Source organism: Leopardus geoffroyi, chromosome C1 (assembly GCF_018350155.1).
Source record: "Leopardus geoffroyi isolate Oge1 chromosome C1, O.geoffroyi_Oge1_pat1.0, whole genome shotgun sequence".
NCBI classification, from domain to species: Eukaryota; Metazoa; Chordata; class Mammalia; order Carnivora; family Felidae; genus Leopardus; species Leopardus geoffroyi.
In genome coordinates, this window is record NC_059328.1 from 159,289,687 (window position 1) to 159,304,108 (window position 14,422).

Here is a 14,422-nt window from a genome sequence, read left to right on the forward strand (position 1 = left end):
ACTTGGGTAATGGACAGGCTCATTTTAGAGAAAAAGAAAATGCCTGCAGATTCCAGGGTTTACTTAAATCTTAAATGTTTCTTAAGTAGGATTTAAAAAACATGAAACGATATAAACTCCTTATTGCTTATATTTATAGAGCTATGTACCTAAAAGGAAAAAATGTGTTATAAAAAAACTACAAAGCCAGTATCATTCAAGTAAGTACCTTTAATTTAATGAGACAAATGACACTGTTTTGTGAAACTCAGTTGTCCTTTGCAGTGTAAGTATGTTTCAGAGTGTGACAGTATAAATTACTTTGAGTTATTTTGTCATACTTAGTACTATACCATGTGGTGACCCACCACTTTATTTCAGCTAGGGTGATCTTTGTTCAAACAGCATCTCCTTTGGTCTCTAACTGGTACATGTCTCTTGGCTTATGCCAACGTAATAATAAACATAAATACAGGCACTGAAATTGTGAGGCAAATGGTCATCCATATTTGGAATATGTTTTTATCACTGTTCTCTGATTTTATTACTAATAAAGTCATCATTGCAGCAGAAACAAAAACATAAGAATTTTCATAGGGACCTTGTGAACCCTACTTTGAGTAACACTGCAGGACAGAGTCAAAACTCCTTTGGATGGTAAACAAAGCCCTTCATATTCCAGCCCCTGTCTACCTGTCCAGTCTCATCTCAGGTTACTGTTCCCCAATTTACTTGTTCTTAAGCCTCAACAGTAGTGAACAGGTTCATCCCAAATCCATCTTGACCCTTCCACGCATTGCTATATCTTCTGGAGTAGGCCTCAGACCCCTGAAACATTCCTTCTCAGTCTTCAAGTCTCAGCTCAAATGCATCTCTATCCCCTAAGAAACCTTCCCTAATGCGTGGCTGACACTGAGGCTCCTATCCCTAAGTTTCCACTGCAACCTTTTAGTCTCCATTAGTATACCATGATCATCCCATTGTAATTGTTGGTAGGGTCTTAGGATGTCTAGTTCTCAGCATGGTGCTTGATACAGAGTAGGTGCTCATAAGCCTCTATTGGATGAATGAATCCATTGGTTAAAAAAAAGCCAAAGGAGAAGATGAAATTGGAGGGTAGTTTGAGGAGGCTTTACAGCTAGTATTAAAAAATTTCTCTGTAGATTTTGATTGATCTGTTATTGAAGGAAAGCATAACTGAGGCCACTCAACTCACATTTAGGGTGGCATAACACAGAAGATGTTGTTCTTGTTGTAACAGCAAGCTGGTGTTCTTAGAATCACACAATGTAAATAAGAGAAGCCTGCCTTTGGCTTCGTACGTTTCTCATGAGGTGTTTGTGGCTTCTCAGTTTTAGCCACGTTGAATAAAATATGTGGACTGTTTCTGTAAGGGGCAGTTTTGTGGTCTGTGGTGAGCTTCTGTTGCCCAGATTGTCTGGAGCTGGTTGTGTTATCAGCAGGGAAAAGCCAGTGTCCCATCTTACCTGCTGTAGTGGTCAAGTTGAGGAGTACGCAGATTGCGGTGTGGAAACCTCGACAGTGCCTTTCAGGAGCAAGTGCCCAATTGCTCGTGCATGCCTCAAAGACTCTCTCAGGATGTGTGCTGGTGCCCAGTATGCTCTGAGTCCTAGGCTGCAGTTCTTGGGACTCAAGCCTGCACAATCCTCACATTTTTATTTTCTTATTTTTTTTTAGAAGTATATTTATTTATTTTGATTGACAGAAAGAGTGAGCCGAGAAGGGCAGACAGAGAGGGAGAGAGAGAATCCTAAGCAGGCTCTGTACTGTCATTGCGGAGTGTGATGTGGAGCCTAGTCTCACGTGACATGGGGCTCAAACTCACAAATCGTCAGATCATGACCTGAGCCAAAACCAAGAGTCGGAGGCATAACCAACTGAGCCACCTAGGCAACCCCTATCACATTTTTTTTTCTAAATGGAGAATTACTTTTTCCAACAACGCTTCTTTTTGCTTCCTATTTCTCCCTAAATATGTCCACAGGAACAGTCTTCCATTAGTCAGTTCAGTTCCACAAACGTGTGCTCTCCCTGGTGAGCAAGGCTTTGGGTCAAGAGCAGTCCTTGGAAGTATAATCAGTAGTGGTTGAAATGAACATTGTCTTCAAGTGATGGCCTGCATAGCATATTGATCTTAATATACATTTACTTCTCTAGTGTGAATAAGTGGTGTTTAGATTAAATATGGCAACAATGTATGCAATGGCAATACCAGGGGAATGAAATCATTGCAGGTGACCAGTGCTTTTATTTTGAAAATGCAGCTGAAAGATCCTTGATCCTGTTTAATTCTGAGAAATGGAACCGAATTATTCTTTTCCCAATTTTGTTTCCATTTTTATTTCACCAGCTTGAGTAACTTCAATATTTAATTCAAATAGGCTGTGCTACAAACCAGGTAGCTAATGGAATGTGACCATACTGCAACCAAATGTTGATGAGCAGTCCAAACGCATAGTTCACTGGGACAGCTCAAAGTTGTAGTGTGAACTGACTCTTACGTTGTCAACACTCTCCACTTATTTCCTCTCACTGTCTCATTTGGATACTACTAAAGTTGAAAAATACTGGGTAAAAGCGGTATCAGCTCAGCCATATAGAATAAGAAAAATTCTAGGGAGTGCTCTTAGGGTGATAGTACTTGGAAACAATGCTCCTGGGGAAATACTGCCTAGCATAGTAAAAGGGTTAATCTGAAAGTCAAGATCAAAAAAATAAATCAATAAAAGTCAAGATCAGTACAATTTTTTATAAACTGAGTATATCGGTAACGTGCTACGACCCAGGGAAGGCAAGAGGTAGGTGGTTGCAGAGTGTGTTGGTTCAGCAGCTCAGTAAAGCCATCAAAAATCCAGGCTGTGACTGCTGCAAGCTGCATGGCTTCACTGTTGGGGACTGTCTTGGGGGCAGTCGTGACAACATTGCCTGTGAGTATCTGAGGGGCAGTAGTAGCTCCAGCATTCCAGTAGCCACCAGTGAAAGTACCCTTGGTACAAATATACACCCCCCTTTACTTCCATGAGGCTGATCGTGTGGTCAGCCAAGAAGTTAAAGAGGGTTCTTCTCCTGTCCTGGAGTCAAAGACTGTCCACTCCATACTAGTTTTCTAGGACTGCCATAACAAAGTAGTACCAACTTGGCTTAAAACAACAGAAAATTACTATCTCCTCGTTCTGGAGGCTATAAGTCCAAAATCAGGGTGTCAGCAGGGCTGTGCTCCCTCTGAAGCCTCCAAGATCCTTTCTGGCTTCTTCTTAGCTTCTAGCAGTTTGCTGGCAATCTTTGGTATTCTTTGGCCTGTGGCTGCATAACTCTAATATTTGCCTTTGTAGTCACATGGCACTCTCTTTGTCTGTCTCTGCCTTAACGTGGCCATCTTCTTATAAGGTCGCCAGTCATATTGTATTAGGGGCTCACCCTACTCCAGTATGACCTCATCTTAACTAATTACACCTGTAGCAACTATTTTCAAGTAAGTTTTAATTCTGAGGTTCTGAGGGTTAGCACTTTAAAATGTTTTTTTTGGAAACACAATTCAACCCATAACAGCCCTCCAAATACTTAGCACCCCTGCTTTGTAGTAAGTAATTCAAGTTTCCAGGGGAATCAGTCAGTCATTTGGAACCTACAGGTCAGGTTTGCATGTTACAGGTATTAGCTTAGAGAGTTCAGCTTTGACTGTCTACACATGCACGCATGAGTGTGCACACACATACATACTGTTCTCTCTCAGCCTCAGGTGTTTAAGGCAAACATCGTTCTTACTGGATGTACTAAGCATAACATATTGCCTTCCCACATGGGGGCTTAACACCTTCAGAATTTTGTTCTGTCCTACCTGATCTCTGGCCAAGAATTTTTTATTATCTCCTGAGATGTTTGGCTCTGGTGACCTCCCTCAACCCTCTGTATACGTTGAGCCTCTGGTCTCCCTGACTCTTACTTTAGCCTGTATCTTAGACATGTATATTTTTTTAATGCAGTCTTCCCATTAGCTATGTTTATTGTCTCTTTTCTCCTCTACTGTCTCCTGACAGCCAATTTCTTATAATAAATAATATGCATAATAGTGTTGCACATTTGCATACAACTTTCACAGATATATTTTTTTAAATGTTTATTTATTTTTGAGAGAGAGAGACAGAGTGTGAGTGGGGGAGGGCAGAGAGAGAGGGAGACACAGAATTCGAAGCAGGCTCCAGGCTCTGAGCTGTCAGCACAGAGCCTGACGCACAGCTCGAACTTGTGAACTTTGAGATCATGACCAGAGCTGAAGTCAGACGTCTAACTGACTGGGCCACCCAGGTGCCCCTACAAATATATTTTTTTAGTGCTCACACCTACCTGTGAGGATGCCAGTTAGGCATGATTATATTGCCTTTATATGTAAGAATCCAAGCCTCTGCCAGGCTGTGTTCCCAGGGACACTGAGTAGGTAGGTGAGTAATAGTGACCAGAATCTATCTGTATGTTTGACTCACTGAACTGGAACCCATGCCCATTGTCAGGATTGGTATTGCTCAGCTAGTGTTTGCATCATATACTTGCCTGGTAATATCCTGGGCTATAGCAGAAAGGGACACAAGCATACTTTATGTTTATTTATGATGATGGTGGAGGGGGGCAGTTGGGGGAACTGATCCTCCATCTTCCTTTCCCAACATCACACATAGCAAAGAATTAAACTGAATGTTGTAAATGACTGAAACTAAACAAAAAGGACCAAAGTTGTCATTATTGTTTTTATGGGGGACATTTGTGGACTGTGTTAAAATTATGCCTTATAGTAACTGGTATGCATAGGTGTGGCCATGCTGATTAGGAAATTTTTGAAAGACTTCCATTCTGGATGGTAAGTGGTTGGCATCCAGGGCCCCTTGAGTGCTCCTCGGCCACCAGAGGTGCCTGTCTCTTTCCCTGGGAGCCCAGATCTCCTAATGGTCTAACACCTGCAGGTAATGTCTGGCAAGCAGGGACCTCAAGGAAGAGCTCCAGCTGAATGTCAGACAGTTTAAATATTGTACCTGCTAAACATGCGTATGGTGGGAAGGAAACTTGCACTTGCTGAGGACCCATCAATGTATCAGGAACTAGGATAGGGATATTTAACACATTATTTTATTTGATTCTATATTAGACATTATTTTCTCCATTTTACCACTGAGGAAAGTGAGGCTCAAAGAAGTGTATAGGAGATGTCAGGCCCGAATTCACATACCTCGTAAGTAGAGGAATGGTTTGGCTTTTCCGAGAGCATGGGCATGCAGGTCCCATTTGACAGGTGAGGAAACTAAGGCAGGGAGAGGCTATTCTCTGTGATAGTTCAGATAGTTCAGTCTTGGTTCTAGAATTCAGGTTTCCTAGCCCACCAGCCTTGTACCCTTTCACTTTAATGTATTCAGAGTGTTCAGTGTGGAAAATGTGTGCTGAGACAGCTCAAACAACAAAGACCTGCAGAGATATAGCGAAAGAATACTCTGAAACTGGAGTGTGAGACACATCATTTTAAAAGACATACGTGAAGGACCTATCACCTGTAATTTGTAGTTGACTACACTTTGTAGTCCTACCAGTGAGAGAAGCAACCCATATATTAAGGATTCAGTTTACTTGGCATCTTACTAAAACCACTAAAGGTCTGTTTCTGTATCAGAAAGCAGACTTGTGGATAAAGCAAACGTTTGCTTCTTTTTTAGAGAAAAAAAAAATTTTTTTTTTTTTGTTTTTACTTCCATCTGCTCATTGTTGCAAACAAGAGCTAATCAGCTGAGCAGAGAAACAGATGTGCTGTGACGGCTCCAAAACTGGGTCTTTTTCTCTGCTTGGGAAAGGGTCGTTGGCAGGGGACGGTTGCCATAACAACAAGCTTACACCAATGCAGAAATATCACAGGCTTTTTGCAACCACTCTTGCCTTCATTAATTATGCCTTTCCTAGCTAAATGATACGATAATGCTATTTCCTTTGGCATGCCAAGACGAGAGATGACAAATGAGATATTTTGTGTCGAAGGGCTCAGAAAGCCATAAAACACTATAGAGCTAAAATGTTATTATTGTCGTTATTATCATTTTTTTGTTCCCTAAGCTCTAGCTAATGGGTTTGGTCCCCAGATAAGTGTTAGCATTTATTGAGTGCTTACTAGTCACCAGGTACTAAGTGCATTATTTTTTATTTTTTTAAGGAAATTATTTATTTATTTTTTTATTGACGTATAGTTGACACACAATGTTATATTAATGTTAGGAGTACAATATAGTGATTCAACAACTCTATATGTTATGGTATGCTCACCACAGTCACTATGCTACCATCTGTCACCATACAATGCTATTAAAATACCATTGACTGTATTCTCTATGCTGTACCTTTCATTCCAATGACTTATTCATTCTATAGCTGGAACCTGTACCTCCCATTCCCCTTCACCCATTTTGCTCATTGCCCTATCCCTCTCCTCTCTGGCAACCACCAGTTTGTTGTTTGTATTTATGGCTTTGTGTATGCTTTGTTCTTTTGTATTTTTTTTAAGTTTATTTATTTTGAGAGAGAGTAGGTGAAGGGCGGAGAGAGGGAGGGAGAGAATCCCAAGCAGGCTCTGTGCTGTGCTAAACCAACTGAGCCACCCAGGCGCCCTTGTTCTTTCGTATTTTAGATTCCACCTGTAAGTGAAATCATATGGTATTTGTCTTTATTTGTCTGACTGATTTCATTTAGCATAATACCCTCTGGGTCCATTCGTGTTGTCACAAATGGCAAGAGCTCATTCTTTTTCATGGCCATGTAATACTCCATTGTCTGTAAATACCACATCTTCTTTATCCATTCATGTATAGATAGACTTTTGGGTTGCTTCATATCTTGGCTGTTGTAAATAATGCTACAATAAACATAAGAGTGTAGATACCTTTTGTTACTAAGTGCTTTATATGAATTAGTTCATTTATAATCCTCACAACAACTCCATAAAGTATGTGCTATTACCATGCAATGTTTTAGATGAAGTAAATGAGTTACAGAAAGTACTATTCTTGTTCTTGAGCAGGGTATTATGTGATGCCACCAGGACCTGAACCCAGCTATTTAGCTCCAGAAATCTTCCTCTTAACCACTATACTAGAGCAAACTGTTTAATTGTGACCACCAGCATACCAGATAAGATATAAATCTTTTCAATTTTAAATTATTTATATAAGAATTATCCTTTCTAATATGTTGAGAAAAATGTAATATTTCAACATGACACTAGAAGCCAGTATGCTTAATGCCCTAGGGAAGGATCTGGGGAAAAAAATGACAAAGTTCTTCAGAACAGAATTTAGGATATTTGGATTTTAGGTTTATGTCTGCCACTCATTTTAAAAAACTGTGGTTCAGTTATTTTAATATGGCTTCAGTTTGGGTAAAAAAGTTAAGAGCACAAATTTTGGAGTCACATAGACCTGGGAGCAAATGATAGATACCTACTTACCTCCAGCAAGTTATTATTTATGATTAGTAAGATGGGAAGTTAAAAAAGGTAAAATGAGAAAGGGAAAAGAAAACAGTTTCAAAGGACAAAATTAAATGATGTACTGAACATGTTTTGTGCAGTTCCTGGCATGTTAAGTGCTTTAAAAAATGGTGGCACATACTGCCTGAACACCACTCCTCCCTAAACTTGATCTCATCTGTAAGAAGAAAGGATTGTCTTGGGTAGTTTCTGCTTCTAGGTCTCTTCTGTTTTTCAGAGAACATTTACATTTTACAGAGGGAAAGGTGTCTTCTAGCTCACATGTTCCATGGCTCTGGTGTTCCTCTGATAATGAAGATATGATCTCTCTCAGTAAGGGTGAAGTGATGAAAAAAGGCCATTTTTACTGGACTTGGTTTTAAATGGCTGGGGATTATTGGGATCCCATGTGCCAGTCACATCACTGTAAGAAATGCAGGCCTTGGTTGGTCAGGAGTTTCTTTTTTTTTTTTTTTCTTTTTTCAACGTTTATTTATTTTTGGGACAGAGAGAGACAGAGCATGAACGGGGGAGGGGCAGAGAGAGAGGGAGACACAGCATCGGAAACAGGCTCCAGGCTCTGAGCCATCAGCCCAGAGCCCGACGCGGGGCTCGAACTCACGGACCGCGAGATCGTGACCTGGCTGAAGTCGGACGCTTAACTGACTGCGCCACCCAGGCACCCCTTGGTCAGGAGTTTCAACTGAGGTGTTTAGAACCCAGATCACTGGCCGGTAGACCTGTGTGTCTTCCCCCAAAACATTCATTCCAGAGATTCTGTAGCCTTGTCTTCCCTGATTCCCTTCAGACTCCCATGTCAGCTTCTAAGAAACAGAGGGATTCCCTTCCTTCTTGTTCTGGGCTGACCCTGCCTGTATTCCCACAGTGGTTCTGCCTTGAAGAACCCTGAAGCACAGCCTAGATACTTGGGGCTCTGGGGGGTGAAGGGCCCAGGGCAAGGGTGAAATGACTGAGTGCGGCCCTAGCCTTAACCTCAGTTCCACCAATAGATACCCTCTCAGCTGGAGCTCTGTGGGGAAGTTGAGTCATGTGTCATATGTCAGTGCAGAGGTGGGGGGCTGGTCCTGGAGGTGGTGGTGACATATCATCTCCTTCCTCCTGGAGGGTCTAAATATAGGACTCCTTCTGAGAGCTTCAGCTTCCAGACGTGCAGAAGCATGTGAGGCCCAGAGCAGAGGCCTCGTATCCCCTCCACCCTACCTTCCCCTGCTCAGTACTGAGCAAGAAACATCAAAATATTGGCCTCTGTGAACATTTGGAGCTCTGCAGGCTGTCCTCCTACCCCTTTCTGGGGAGGTGAGAAGGCTCAAACTGTTCTCATATGGGGCAGAAGTGTTTGCTGAAGGAATGTCACAGCTGGCCTCAGCTCTTCCTGAGCTCCCGAGTCCCAAATTACCTGGTGGCTACCCTCCTATCAATGCCTCCACTGCCCTGCCCAGGGCCCAGGGGCTCAGCCCCATGAAGGGGAATTCATGCCTAGGCCAAACTCTGCATTTTGTCTTTTGCCTGATGGTCACTGAGCTGTCAGAAGGAAGCAAAGGCAGGCTGGTCCCATTCAGCATTAGGATTGGGATCCTAGAGGAGCCTTGGGGTAGGGCGAGGCAGGATCAGGTGGAGGGTGGGAAGACTAGTATTTGTGGTGCTCTGTTATGTCCCAGGTTTTTTCCACACTGTCTATAGTTTTAGAAAGTTAAAGGAAATCACTCTCTGGTAGGAATGTTTGACATTCCCAAGGGCATCCTGGTTTGCATGGTGATATCAGCCTGTGAGATAACAAAATCCAGAGACTACTTGCAAATAAAGAGATATGCCTTTATGAATGTTAGAGCATTCAGATATTCTGTTCGATTTGCTTCAAATCAAATAAAATTTGTGGGCTCATGCTTCAGTTCTATTACTTACTAGCTGTGTAACTTTGGGCAAGTTTCTTCACCTTTCTCAATCTGTTTCCTCACTGACCTAACAAGCAGTACAACGAACTGAATTGTAGAACTGCTGCTCTTTATTTCCTTAACTGTACTGTGGCAGAAATGGAGCACTAGCTGGCAAAGGAAAGGGGCAGCGAAGGAAGCAAGAGGTGGCAGTAAATCTACCTGCGTGAGTGGGAGATGTGCTTACATGTTCACAGTATGGAAGTTACTGTGGCTGTGGCTATCTGAAATGGCTTTGGCAATGACCCAGTGTTCTCTGTTTAGTAAGAATTCTCAGGAGATGCCTCAGTCGGGAAGTTAGTGGGGGAACCATGGAGCTTGCTCCTGGTGTGGCCACAAACCAGCTGTGTAACAGTAGGTGTCCCTACTCTGGGACCTCGGTTTCCAAGGCGGCTGAATGAATCCTAAGGTCCCTTCTAAGCATCCATCCATCCAGCAGGGGAAGCTGCTGGAACAAAGGAGGGCAGTGGGGTTATCCTGGGTTTCCAAGCAAATGTGCTCCTTTAGAGCATTTTTTCTTTTTTTAAGTAAACAACAGACATTTATTTCTCACAGTTCTAGAGGCTGGAAGTCCAAGATCAGCATGTCAACATATTCAGTATCTGGTAGGGCCTGCTAGCCTCCTGGTTCATAGATGCCATCTTCTTGCTGTGTCCTCACATGGATTCAGAACCTTTTGAGTACTGAAGACACATACAAAAATTGGGGCACACTGATTTATCTTTCATAAAGGAGTTCTGTGAATATCGGTCCTGAGTTTGAATATGGGGCTTATCACATAATTAGGAATAAGTGACACATTTCTGGGGTTTTGGGGAATTAAATTTCTTTTTTTTTTAACATTTATTTATTTTTGAGAGACAGAGACAGAGCGTGAGTGGGGGAGGGGCAGAGAGAGAGGGAGACACAGAATCTGAAGCAGGCTCCAGGCTCTGAGCTGTCAGCACAGAGCCTGTTGCAGCACTCGAACTCACGAAACGTGAGATCATGACCTGAGCCGAAGTCGGATGCTTAACTGACTGAGCCACCCAGGCGCCCCTTGGTTTTGGGCAATTTAAATGCAAAAATTGTTGTGTGCTGGCATAAAACCCAGAACCAGTCCCCCTCTATCCTCTACTACCATGGTGGGAAATTAGTGTTGTACAGGCATTAATTTGAACCTTGTTTTATTTCTCTAAAGGCATAAGCTGAATTTTACAATCCTGAGCAAAGTCTTGTAGAACATCGTATTTTAATTAAAGACCTTCCTGAATTTTGTAAGGACAGTATAATTTAACTTATTTTTGGCAATTTCTCAGTGTACAAAATATAGATTTAATGCTAGCCTTGAGTTTTATAAAAGAACCAGAAAAAAAAAAAAAAAGCAACCTCATCAATTTCAATTCTTCGAGTCCACCTCCTTTTTGGAAAAAAAATTTAAGCAAATCTCAAATATATCCTCCATTGAAGTTATATTTCATCCAAGGGAAGAGACTTCATTTGTTTATTTAGTATCTCAGCTTGTAACACTTTAAGATTTTTGTATGTAAAGCTGATGAATAATATTTGCCACTGGAATATTTATAACTGAAATTTCTAATTCCAGATAAGTTCTATTTTAGAAATCTTTAAGATCAACAACATGTATCAATTATGCTGCATAAATTACATAAGCAAAATTAGGAAACCTATTTGCCTTCCTCCCTCTCAGCCCATCTTATTTGTCAGTGTGTTGACTGCATTTCTGGGCTCAAGGTCAGCCAAGGATTAATAGCTTTAGGTCTGTTTGCCTTGCCGATTTCAAAGCTGAATTTAGCTCTTGAAATAACAACATTTTGCCTGTGTACTTGAGTGAAATTTTAATATAGAGCTTTGGTTATAATTGTAGATCACACAATCAGTTCTAGTAAGATGAGAAATTAGAACAAATAAGGCGAACCTAACTGTATTTTTGGTGACATTTTAAAATATTAGTGGGAAAATGAGATCGTCGGAATAGGATCTAATGTTTTTTTAAGTTTGGTAAGTTATTTTTTATAAGAGTGTAAAATATTTTTTCCTTATGTTAGATGGTGCTTCTATAATATTATTTGCTTAAGAGTATTGGTTAAAATCACATTATTGAAAGAGATTTCAGTGCAGCAGCTCTTTGATATATAATTTGATACATGGTATAAGTTAAATATCTTGTTGGAAAAATCTAGGTTTTCTGAATGCAGGAGCTCATGTGTTACTGTCTTTTATCCCCTTTACATCTAATCTAATACAGGTGTTCTTTTCAGATAATGAATACCTTGAGATGAGGAGAGACTGTTCCCTCAGGTTCTAAAGCCCAAGTCTTTTTGTAGGAGATAGAAAGTGGATCTCACTCCTATCTTCAAAGCTTTATCAGCAAGTCCTAGTTTTGGCCTAGGCTGAAATGAAACTCTAATCATGGGGCAATATATGGGATGGTGATGGCCTGAGAAAGTGAGAGTAGTACCCCCAGCCTCATGGTTACAATAGAAAGGGATATTGTTGGGAAAGGAATTTAACTCTTCTTTTATTAGTCTCACAGGAACCTAGTGTTCTGACCAAGACACTCCTTTAACGTGCCAACTTGTTGATGAAGAATCTCAATAGCCAGCAAATACTCTGAAAGAAAGACTCCCTTGAAAATTGAAGCAAACTTTGAAGTACTTATTCACATTTTCAAGACAAAAAAAAACAGGCAATATTTGCTCTTTTTTGTTATAGAAATAATTCATGCTCCCTCTAGGCATTTTAGAGACTGCAAAAAGTTTTAAAGAAGTAAATAAAATAGATGTTATGCATGCATCATTGACCCCATGATATCTACAAGTAACATTATGATGCCATAGAAAACGGTGGGTAACCAGCATTTTCATAAGCAGTACTTCAGACAAGGCCCAGAGAAAGGGGTTGCTTGGTTTGTATGGGAAGAAGAGGTGCAGGGAGATTAGGTAATTCGCTAAAGTAACCTAGTGAGGGGATGGCGAACCACAATGAAGATGCCTGGCTCTGGGATTTTCTTTGACCAACCAGGAGTACAAACCTTTCCCACAATCCAGGTGCTACTGACAGTTGTTTTTTCTGTCATTCCCCTGGTAACTGAAGAAAGGGTCAGCCATCCTCAATGGAAATCAACCAACTCTATGCCTAAGGGTGGACAAGGAGATGATATTTGTCAGAGCAGTTGTGTTATCAAGTGGTGGGTACAGTTTTACCCCATAAACTCCTTCAGGAGAGTGGAGGAGGTGCTCCCTCTGTGGGGTGGGAGGAGTGACAGGCAGATTTAGAGAGTTTGGAACTTTGGAACTCCTTAGCCTGAAGAAGGCTAAAGAATACTGCCCTAACAAAGAGGGTTGACTGGGAGCCTTTGCTCCAAAGACCAGTGGAACTAAACTCTTAGTGAAAAGTTATTTCTAGTTCTCGTGCCCTTCCAGAAAGAAAAGTTTTTAGCAGCCAAGGTGGTAATGATCCACATTTGGGAGACTCAAGCCCACCTCTGGCTAAAGTAGCTATGGCCATTGGGCACTGTGGCTTCTAATGCATAGATATTGTTAGTAATCCAAACATTAGTGCTTTTCCTCTTCCTAAAATAAGCAGCAGTGTGGTCTAAGTGTACCAGAAGAGCTGTAAGTTTGCATTTCAAGGTAGGAAACTGGACATGCTCCATTAACCAGCATCCAAACAATTGCTCTGTCACTGAAGCTCATCTTCCCTAACATAGGCATTATCACAGCAACCAGCATCTTTTCGTAGACCTTAAGACCTTTTACAAAATATTGGCAATAAAATCTCCTGACAAAAAAATTCCAGCCTTCTGGTTCACACCCCAGAATAATCTACTGTTCACTCTAGCTAATTTGCATGGAGAGGTTAGCCTCTCTGTTTGAAAACAGTCCCAGAATCACTTACTTGGAAATTGTAAAGCCATAGAGTATGAGAGCAGGAGGGATAGCAGAGATCATTCATTACCACCTTGCCACTTTGTAGAAAGTGAGAGCCCTATAACTAAGGACGCCTCAGCTCAGAGTTTTCAAGGGACTTGCTCAAAGGCACTCAGCTGTATTTATAATAATGGAGTAATGAAGTAAATAATGGAATTCAGACTTTTATTATTTTTAAAATTTTTTAATTTTTTAATTTTTTAACGTTTATTTTTGAGAGAGAGAGAGAAAGAGCGTGTGTACGCATACATGCTAGTGGGGAACGGGCAGAGAGAGAGGGAGACAGAATCCAAAGCAGGTTCCAGGCTCTGAGCTGTCATCACAGAGCCTGACGTGGGGCTCGAACTCAAGGACCACAAGATCATGACCTGAGCCAAAGTAGGATACTTAACCGAATGAGCCATCCAGGTGCTCCAGGAGTTCAGATTTTCTAATTCCAATCTAAAGATTTTCAACATAGCTTCTCTGAAGAGTGCCACAAATTGATGTGGACAGAGACGGAAGAAAGATAAGGATTATAATCCTCACCCTGGGTTACTTCTGTTTACTTCAAGGGTCGCTTTGATGAGATCATCAAGTCTCTAGCCCCTTTAAAACAGAAAAAAATGATGTGGTTAATGGTAGATTAACACCAAGTGGATAAAACTATTTATTAAAATCAGAAACAGTATAAACACTCACTGATATGTCAGAGAATTGAAGATTGTTAAAAGTGGCTATGCAGAAGTATGTAGGGATTTATATGCCACTGAAACTCATTGAGACTCAGATAATATTTTAATCTTGGAGCGATTATGCCACTAGCAATTACTGTGCTAGGACTCTGTCTCCATTTTGATTCATTTAATGCTATGTTCTTAGCCTTTACTGGGTACACTAAGCATTTTGTAACAGTCCATACATATGTCTCATGGAACATTCCAGAAGACATATTCTCTTCATATCAACCTCCAACATGCTGTGGGACTTTAAAATCAACTTTGGAGAATCTATACTTTGTAAAATTGACATTTATTAGCAGGTTTTCTATTCACAACACTGGATTA

The 14,422-nt window shown here is 41.0% G+C and overlaps 1 protein-coding gene across 6 annotated transcripts in view; it reads left to right on the plus strand.

Annotated features, from left to right (window-relative positions):
* Positions 1–14,422, plus strand: part of MYO3B (myosin IIIB) — a 490,117-nt gene that overhangs the window by 110,238 nt on the left and 365,457 nt on the right. The gene's annotated exons all lie outside the window — the stretch shown is intronic.